Raw genomic sequence first — 10,549 nt, 5'->3', positions numbered from 1 at the left:
CCGTATACTGGGCATACGGTAATAGGCGGGATAGGATCATCGTGATCAGGCTCCGCCTGTGCGGGAGCCGCTGGTTCGACTGGTTGTGGTGGAGGCGGTGGTGGCTGCGGAACAACGACCGGGTTGGGAAACCGTCTGTTGTGTTCCCGAGGACTCCGGGATGGCTGAGCCGGTCGCCGAGGTAGACGGAACCGAATCGTCAGAATCGAAGAGCTGTCGGTAGTGAAATCTCTTTTTCCGAGGAGCCATATCGACAGAATCTATTAAAAGGAAAAAAAAAATTTGTTACTAATTTTATTAAAATTAACAAAATCCGGATAAATCTAAATTCCGAACCTAAATCTAAATTCCGAACCTAAATCTAAATTCCGAACCTAAATCTAAAAGAATATGTAATGAAATTAATTTAGAAAAAAAAACTTACAAGTAATGGCTGGAGAGCAGGGAGAGAAGGAGTGATTTTTTTTAGAGAGAGAAAGTATTGTAGAGAGAGAGGGGAGAAGAGAGGAATGAGCGACGAAATGGGGAGGACTCGCGTCCCTTATATAGATTTTGTGATCGTCGTAAAACCGTCGTAACATTACGACGGTTTTACGACGAATTGGTTGTATAAGAGTCGGTCCACTGCATGACACGACACGTGTCGTGATGTCATCGTCGTGAAGTCATCGTAACTTTACGATGGTTTTACGACGAGTAGTCCAAAATCGTCGTAAAACCGTCGTAACGTCTAAACTTTAATAACCTCGTACCTCGGATCAAGAGCCTATCCGGTTCAAACGTGACGACGGTTGTACGACGATTTTGGGTTTAATCGTCGTTCGACCGTCGTATAGTTACGATTATATTACGACGGTTTTACGATGTTTTTTAAAAAAGTGAGTAAACCCTAAATCTTATAAATGGGATATTGCATAAAGAAAAATGCAGAGGTTATTGTATCCTAACATATCATAAAAGGTTTACAACTTTGCATGTATGATGAATTTATGACATGAGATAGTAAAAAATGAAATTCCATAATCAAATATATAACCTTTCACTTAACATTTACGAAAACATGCACGACCTTATAAATATGTATGTTTTTTTTCAAATTTTTAATTTTGATCAGATTGATAGCATTTCATATAAAATAAGATAACCAATCAAAAACAATTGTGAAATACCTTACAACCAATAAGATATAAAAGATTCAAATTCTTGGATTTCAACATTACGACGGTTTTACGACGAACTAGTGTACTTGTCGTAAAACCGTCGTAACGTTACGATGACATTACGATGGTTCGTCGTAAAGACGTCGTAATGTCTAAACCCTATTCATTCAGGGCATTAAACCCTAGACTTAGGGTTTAGGGTTTAGACAAATCGTCGTAAAACCGTCGTAAAATTGAGTCGTCGTAAAACCGTCGTATAATCAAATTTATGCTAAGAAACTCATCGACCAAGGAGGGAACACTATGGGTCGATGAGTTTCTTAGCATAAATTATTACTGTGTTCTAAAAGTTCGATAATAACAAACATTCACTAAATGCAATGCATGAAATTCAATCAGATTCATCTTCCTCTATTACTTCATCACCATCACCGTCTTCTTCTGCCAAATCGTCATCATCGGTTTCAGCAAACTCATCATCACCTTCTTCTTCTGTATCATCGGGAAGATCTTCAAGTTGCCTGTTTCGAGGGTCTATTAAGAAAATCTCCTCATCAACATCTGGTTCAGACAGATCTACGCATGTGTCCTGTTGAAGTGGAACATCCTCAACCCCTACAATCTTGCCCCTCGGAGCCACTTTAACTACAGCTAACCATGAAATTCCTGTGGATCGAACTCTCGGGTATGGCAGAAATGTTACCTGTTCTGCTTGAGAAGCTAATATAAATGGCTCAAACCTGTTGTACCGTCGTGATTTGTTCACGTCAACAACTCCAAACTTGTTTAGACGTACCCCTCGTCCAACAGTTGGATCAAACCAATCACATTTGAAGAGAACAGTTTTCAGCCTTAACAATCCAGGATACTCTACTTCAATTATTTCTTGCAGAACTCCATAAAAATCGATTTCACCCCTCACACAAACTCCATAGTTTGTTGTCGCCCGCTTTGCACCGTGACGGTATGTGTGAAAAACATAGCCCCGAGTGAAATACATTGAGGCTGTAGTTATTTTTGCCATCGGACCTAGTAGTAACTCATGGAACCATGTTGGAAATTCATCCGGGTCATTCGGGTCCACCTAATAAGAAAAAAAATCTGCTTTGATATCTTGATTTCGATATATAGCAAATTAAAGTAGTCTTTTAATTAAAATTTTCTACGTACTTGCCCTTTTAACCACTGGGCATAGTGTTGATCTTTACGATCATTGATTTCAGTTTCAGAAACCCCAGATATGCATTCTTTAACCTCATCAACAAATGTGCTGCGAAAAACAACAAATAGTAATTAATACTGACAACTCATATAAAGATATTATTAATTAAAAATGTACCTTTCATACGATGACAACTCTTCACAATTTAACAGGATATACGTATGTGCACTGTGATAATCTTTTTCATTGGACCACCAAACATCTTTTAGTTTTCCACTAAGACGTCCGATCGGCGAGAATATGTCAGGTACACCTTCAACGGCATATGTATGGCCAACTCCTCCATCATCATATCGACGAGTTGCTCTTTTGCGTGTTCGTACTTTCGGTGCAAAATAGTATGACGTGAAGTGTGAAGTCTCTTGCGTTAAGCTTCCCGCCACAATTGAGCCTTCCACTTTAGCTAGATTTTTGGCTTTGCCTTTAAGATGCTTCATGAAACGCTCGAACGGATACATCCACCTGTACTGAACGGGTCCACCGAGCTCTGCTTCGTATGGGAGATGAACAGGAAGATGTTCCATAACATCAAAAAATGATGGTGGGAAGATCTTTTCCATATTGCACAACAAGATTGGAATATTCAATGCTAGTTGTGATATTACATAAACTGATAATGTTCGTGTACTAAGATCCCGAAAAAAAGCACCAATGCCTCCAATAGCTTCATGGACGTTTTTGGGCAAGAGTTCAGCAAATGCAAATGGAAATAATCGTTGCATAAAGACATGGCAGTCATGGATTTTCATCCCAGCAAACTTTACCCCCTTCTCAACAGATTTGGAAAGATTAGAGACATACCCATCAGGAAATTTAACGTCAGAAGAAACCCATCTGAACAGTGCTGACTTTTGATCTGCACTCAACCGAAATACAGGAACTGGTGCTTTCCCGTTTCTCAGATGCAACTCACTTCTGTTGCATAAATCAGGCAAATCCAATCTTGATTTACCATTGTCTTTTGTTCTTCCCGCTACGTTCATAATTGTATGCATGATGTTATCAAAAAAGTTTTTTTCAATGTGCATGACATCAAGATTGTGTCTGAGCAGATGATCTTTCCAATAAGGTAGTTGCCAGAAGATACTTTTCTTGTGCCAATTATGATGAACTCCATAACCTTCAGGCATATTTGTAGGAGTGTGCCAGTTTCCCCCACGAGTTACTGTTTCTTCTGCCCTCCAATGATCTATTTGCACATGTATATCAGCTCCTGTTAAATTAACGGGAGGAGGAACACGTACACTTTTGTTCTTCAAAAATAACCTCTTGTTCCTCCGATATGGATGGTTATCCGGTAAAAACCTTCGGTGACAATCAAACCAACAAGTTTTTCTACCATGTTTTAGCTGAAACGCATCAGTTCGATGAAGACAATAAGGACAAGATAGCCTCCCATGTGTAGTCCAGCCTGATAGCATACCGTAAGCGGGGAAATCGCTTATTGTCCACATAAGCACAGCCCGCATAGTAAAATTCTTCCTCGTAGAACAGTCATATGTACGAACGCCAGTATACCATAACTGATTCAACTCATGGATGAGTGGCTGAAGAAATACATCGAGAGCTCGCTTCGGATGATTTGGACCTGGAACCAAAATACTTAGGAAAAGAAATTCCCTTTGCATGCACAAATCTGGAGGAAGGTTATAAGGAGTTAGGATTACTGGCCATAATGAATATTGTCTACCAGACATACCAAATGGACTAAAACCATCAGTGCACAGACCAAGATAGACATTCCGTTTGAACTTAGCAAAATCTGGGTATACCATATTGAAGTGTTTCCATGCCTTTGCATCTGATGGATGAACAACTTCTCCATCTACTTGTGTATGTTCCGCATGCCATCTCATTGATGCAGCTGTCCTTTCAGATTGATAAAGCCGTTTTAACCTATCAGTTATAGGGAGATACCACATACGTTGGTACGGTATCCTTTTACGCCCACTAGTTTGAGGCCTGTATCTTGGTTTATGGCAAAATCGACATTCCTCCAGCTGATCATCGTCTTTCCAAAAAATCATACAATTGTCAACACATACATCTATCATCTCAGAAGGTAGACCAAGACTAAAAATCAACTTCTGAATTTCGTAGTATGTTCCCGCTGCCAAGTTATCCTCCGGTAGATACTCCTTCAGAAGATCAGCCCAATCATCCATGCAAACCTCAGCCAGGTTATGATCTGTTTTAATTGACATCATCCTAGCTGCCAACGATAATTTAGACAAGCCTTCTCTACATCCTTCGTAGATTGGCTGATTAGCATTGTCTAACAAATCATAAAATCGTTTGGCATCTACATTAGGTTCCTCAACAGCATTACCCGTATGCGTTTCATGAAATGCATCAGTCACCATTTCGTGCATCCTATCATGATCTACACTTTGGTCATATTGATACTGATTAGGCTGATGACCATAATTCGATTCATCAATATCAACATGACTTTGGTAATTACTACTACTACCAGCATTCCCATGAGTATTACTGCCATATCCTTCTCCATGTAGATACCAAACAAAATATTGCGGCATAAACCCTCTATTTAATAAATGCGTCCACACGGTTTTGGTTAGTGTATACCTCGTATTCTTGCATTTCAAACAAGGACAAAACATCTTCCCACTATCTTTCGTTCTCTCCATATTTGTAGCCTGATACATAAATATTTCTAACCCGTTCTTGAATTCTTCTGTCAACGCCCCATCTGAATCTTTACGCATATACATCCAACTTCTTAGCTCGTATATAGACATCTTGAAAATAAACTCAAAATAATATCTCTTTTTATTGATTAGACAATAACTATATATAGGTGGTCTCTTGTGTCACGTCTAGCCACGTGAATGAAGTAAATTAACCTTATAATATTATTACTTCTTTGATTCAAAGTAATATCTTAATTCGGGTTTTCAGCAATGGACAACCCAATATATAAGGATTTACAACACTATACTAAAATTTAAGAGACCTACAATGGGTCTCCAAGATGAAGATGCTCTTATGTTTGAATGATGATGTGTTGTGATTGAATGAAGGAATGAAGATCTATTTATAGGAAAATTTCGGGCTTTACATCGCTTTTACGACGACTTTTTACGACGGTTTTACATTCATTAAGCATATTACGACAAGTTTACGACGATTTTGCGATAATCTACAATTGTTAGGTACACATGTTTTAAATGTTTTTCACCTAACTCCTTTTTCGACGTACAATCGTCGTAATATGTACATCGAAACAAAGTCGTCGTAAAGTCGTCGCAAAATTACGACGAATATACGACGACTTTACATTTACTAGCAAATCTCTCGTTATCGATGTATAATCGTCGTGATTCGTCGTAAATTGTACGTCGAGTTTACGACGATTTTTTTATACGACGGTTTTACGACGGTTTTTAAATTAGACGTAAAATCGTCGTAAAATCGTCGCAAATTTACGACGATTTCAAATCCGTCGTAATGGACCGTCGGAAAATCATTGTTTTCTTGTAGTGCGCATGTTACAATCTTTCCAGGCTATAACAAAACCATTAATATGTATATAGTTAAATGTAAATATATTTATACCATTTTCAAAATATATAGCTCATACCACTTTTGTATCATGAATTCCAGCTATCGTCCGCCTCCTATTTTTCACACCTAAAAATTCTTCACGGTAGTCAATAGCACCACCCCAAAAAGTCGAATAACTCTGTTCAGCATGCACACTCATTTGATTGTTTTTTGGCAACCTACAAAAACGTAAACAATAATTATATAAATAAAATATTATTAAAATGATATTAAAATTGTCACATAACATACTTTTCTCTGAAGTCTTTCAAGATCTTGACGTCAGGATCAAACAAAATTTTGGTGGAGTTGAAAGTGTTTGATATTGAAATGTCACATATACTCGAAAAACATAAAATAAGAATAATTAACAAACTAATCCAAACCCAATCTCTACAAACTGTGTATATATGAATAGGGGATATAGTGATCTAAATTTTGTACTCTTTTATACAGACAAATCACATTACACACACAACAATAGCAGCCATATGTTTGTCAGTGTACTCAACAGTTACTTTTGCATATTGTCCCCATAGTGTACATTTCAGTTGGACATCGCTTCAGCAGTAAACATATTAGCGTTACATTGTTAAAATATTGTTATGTTTATTTTGGTATGATATCATAACTACTTACTTAGTATCCCGGAGTGTTATCATCAATTTCTCGCTGATCACACTTTTTTCTTTAGTTTTTATAACTTCCATACTCCCAACGGTGATAATTTGTCCAATGACATCTTCAAGAAAAAATATTTGTATACAATGATAAATATGTACATTATAATATAAATTTCATAATCAAGATGATGACATACCGATGAGGACGTTTTTGTCGAGTTTGTCTTCCTTGATTGACTTGAAATCAGACAAATATTTCTCTGGCAAATCTAATGGAAAATCATTAATCTCCTTAGCACGGGTTGTCCTGCACAAAGCGATCTTGTATATGGTAATGGAGTCGTCCTAAAATCACCATAATATTCTTTAATTATGAAGCAATTAATAGAAAGTGATTTTCCTTTTATAAGGATCCCTTTATGTTTTGCGATCAATTCTTCATCAAGAATAGCGTGAATCCTAGTGCACTGTTAATCACACGTAAATAGTATTACTATATAATCTATAGATTACTTAAAATAACAATAAGAAAAATACATAAGATCGCATACAAACCTCTTCGTCAACCAATACTATATCTATAACAAAGCCAAACTGCCTGTTCTTGACTTTCCAAAGTGAAAATATAGTAGCTCTAACTTTCTGAATTTCACTTGATTGATCTAATTTGGCAAATGGAACTATAGCAGCCGAATGTCTGTGGACTAAAACCATTTTAGTGAATGAGAATGGTAGAGTTTTAGGGTTTACGATAGGTGGTATATATAGGGAGAGGAAGTCAATGAGAACATTTTAAAATTGATGTTTGGCGGGATTGAAATTATTTTGAAAAAGAGAATAAAATGAAGAATATGGATATTCGAAATGTGCGTAGAAGTAGGTATTGTTGCGGAAATATTTGAGAATCAATATATTCAAATTGATTTAATTGCCAAAATTGATGTATAGTATTAAAATGTAACATAAATTCTTGTTTCTTTTTGAAAAATTAAGATTTCTGTATATTTTGTTACATTAACTCCGGTAAATCCTGCTAATAGTTAATGTAATCTTCCATTTTGGGAAAAAATTCTATTTTCTTATGCGGAAAAGTTTTTAGAAACCAGAATTTTAATAATATAAATGGCTTGTATGACGTATAGGGCCAAATGGTGTTTTTAAAACACAAATAATTGGACCGGGTAGGGTATAAAAATCCACGTGTTTATCTGTTTATGATTTTCTCTTTTTTTGTTTTTGTTTTAATCAGAAAAACTTGGACATAAATTATACATCAGCATCAGCATCCAATGAAATTGCGTAGAGCTAGCGCCCTTGCCATGTCACATTTGACGTGGAATAAACGTCATCATTGACGTTGGCAAGAGAGTTTTTCTAAGCCAATCAAATTATAACAAATCGGATGTTTTCATTAAACTATATTCTCATTTAATATATAGAATGAATAAAAAAAGAAACAAAATCTATGAGTACAATATAAAACAAGATCTATGGGTACAATATGTACATTAAATAGAACAATATCAGAATAATAGACCGTCTATATATACATATTCAGAAGGATAAAAACGTCTGAAAGTATACCTTTTTGTTATTTACTTAATTTTTCTAAAAACATGGCTATATTCTCAACTAATTAATTCTAAAGAAAACAAACAAATTTGTTATTTTTGTGTTCACTTGCGAAGATTCTATAAAGGTATTTGTACAATATATAAAAAACAATTAACCACCTTTTATTTTTATATATATTTTTTTCAAAATTTCGATTCAATGAATCTATACTATATAAAAGTAGCTGTTTGGGGCTCCTTAGCCTATCCACATCAGCATATTAAAACTCTGAGGAGAGGATGCCATGTCATCACTGCAACTCACGTTAAAAAATTCTTAATAAAAACCCCAATAAGAATATAAATCAGCAGGCTAAAAAAATGTACCCGTATAAAACGCTGAAGGAAAAACGCCAAGCCCAAATAGCTTTCTATAAACCAACCACAAAATTAAATCCAAATTTTGATAGGCCTTGAAAAATTAACAAGGCCCAGTCGTTTAAAACCCAACACGACAAGTTAATTTTAGATATTGAGAATATCCACCGTCATCTTCTTTCTTCACTTCTTCTTCGCATAGTCATCGTGCTCTTCTTTGTTCAATTCTTTTCCGCATCTTAATCGACATAACTCCCCTGACACCCTTTAAAAACCGAAGACCTCCACTTTCTCATCTTAATTCCTCACTCAATTACTCTAATTGATTGACATTAATGGCTAACCCCACAACTCCTCTCTCAGAAGCTTATAAAGGTCACTTTCCTACAAATCTCACCATCCACAAACACGTCTGCAATCACTCTACCAAATTTGATCATGGCATCTCAATCTCTCCGTCTCTCTGCCCAGCAAAAGAGTTTCCACCTTCTCAACAAAATTGAAGGTGATTTCTGCAACCATGAAATCATTGCTCGGTTGGTTCATTTTTAGGAGGCCATAAATTTCAAAAAAGGAAACATACTCATAGGTCTTCAACTACTGCTCATCGACTCCGAGGTATGTGAACAACCCATTTTTAAGTCAAAAATGTCACACCAAAACCTTTACCTAATCAAATCTATACATTCAAACATAGTTCAAGGTTTCATCCCAGCAAACCGTATGTTCCGCTACGAAGACAACCTCCAGACGAACTCAATTTACAGGTTGAACAAGTTCATGGTCACCGATTGCAAAGCCCTTTACAAAGTCTCTGACCACCAGAAAAGCATTCTCTTCATCGACCAGACGGCGCAACAACGACCTTTGGTGAGAAGCTTTGCGAGCAAGTTGACGAAAGGCTAGACTGTTATGACATATGTGTTATCCCATGTAAGAACATGGATGTAATGAAAATGTGAAAGAGAGTGTGCAAAACAAAGGTATTTCTTTTCTTTTATAAAAAAAATTGGCATATAAATTCCAGTTTTGGTGGTGAATTCAGTGTTTAGTGGGTGCCTCCTTTAGATGAGGAAGGTAAAGAGACAGCGGATGAGGCCTCCACAAAGAAAAGCAAGAAGAAGAAGGCAAAGGTGAAGAAGAAGAGGAATATGGAGACGGCATATGAGAATGCAAAATCAGAGAAGAAGAAGAGAAAAGCTGGAGGAGGCGAGGTGACTGATGGTCACCATAAGAGAAAAAGTCTAAGAGTTAGGATGATGACAAATATGAACAAACCCTGTATTCTATACTTTTGAGCTAAATGTTTTATTTTTGCTAGCAACGGTCGGGTACTTTCTGTTTTGTTCTGAAAACGATTTGGTAACATCAGAACATAAGTTTATCCATCATTTTTTACGCTATTTTGTTTATGTGTTACATGTTTGATTGTTTTTTTCTCGGATTTTAAAGATACATCAGTGGCACACAAAAATATAAAACGTTACACGTTAAAAACTAAAGGTAATTTAATCCGAAAAAACAAAAGATGTAAAAAAAAAGTGATTCGGTGTATATATGATGACATTGAAGTAGTAAAAGAGTAAGACGTCTAACAAGATAGCTCCATGCTATGAGCATAGGTAACAACAAACCATTTATATGGTTGTAATACTAAAGAGGAAATGACATCCTCTACTTTATTTTGTGTAAAGAATCTGGATTACAAAATTTATACGGAATCATACGTGAGTACGCACAAATAAGGACACATGTTAATTAAGTCCAGAACAAAACATGAAAAATAAACAATTCAGAGCTAATCGTCAAGATTCTTGGTGTATTGTTGGAGATTTTAAATGGTAAAAAACTCTTGAGAAACAAATTCAGGACAACAATTATGAATATATGATTTAAGCTTAAAAGTTAAAAGATTGGAAATAAATTAGACAATTTCGTTTGGGTTGAAATTCTAAGTTATGATGGATTTTAAGGACTAATAGCCTAAATGCTGAATAGATTAATGATCTTTTGTTATGCATGAGAAGTATTCAAAAGACATTGCAA

General features: G+C 36.0%; 1 long non-coding RNA gene across 1 annotated transcript; it reads left to right on the top strand.

The window, feature by feature from the left end:
• The first annotated feature begins 8,714 nt into the window (after positions 1 to 8,714).
• LOC112089251 lies at positions 8,715 to 9,828 on the top strand. The gene is made up of 3 exons (XR_002900921.1): positions 8,715 to 9,121; positions 9,201 to 9,486; positions 9,572 to 9,828. It is a non-coding gene; the product is annotated as an uncharacterized LOC112089251 (long non-coding RNA).
• Positions 9,829 to 10,549: the final 721 nt, after the last annotated feature.

The sequence above is a fragment of the Eutrema salsugineum genome, unplaced genomic scaffold (genome assembly GCF_000478725.1).
Source record: "Eutrema salsugineum unplaced genomic scaffold, Eutsalg1_0 scaffold_12, whole genome shotgun sequence".
NCBI classification, from domain to species: domain Eukaryota; kingdom Viridiplantae; phylum Streptophyta; class Magnoliopsida; order Brassicales; family Brassicaceae; genus Eutrema; species Eutrema salsugineum.
This window is presented reverse-complemented; position numbering and strand designations above follow the sequence as displayed.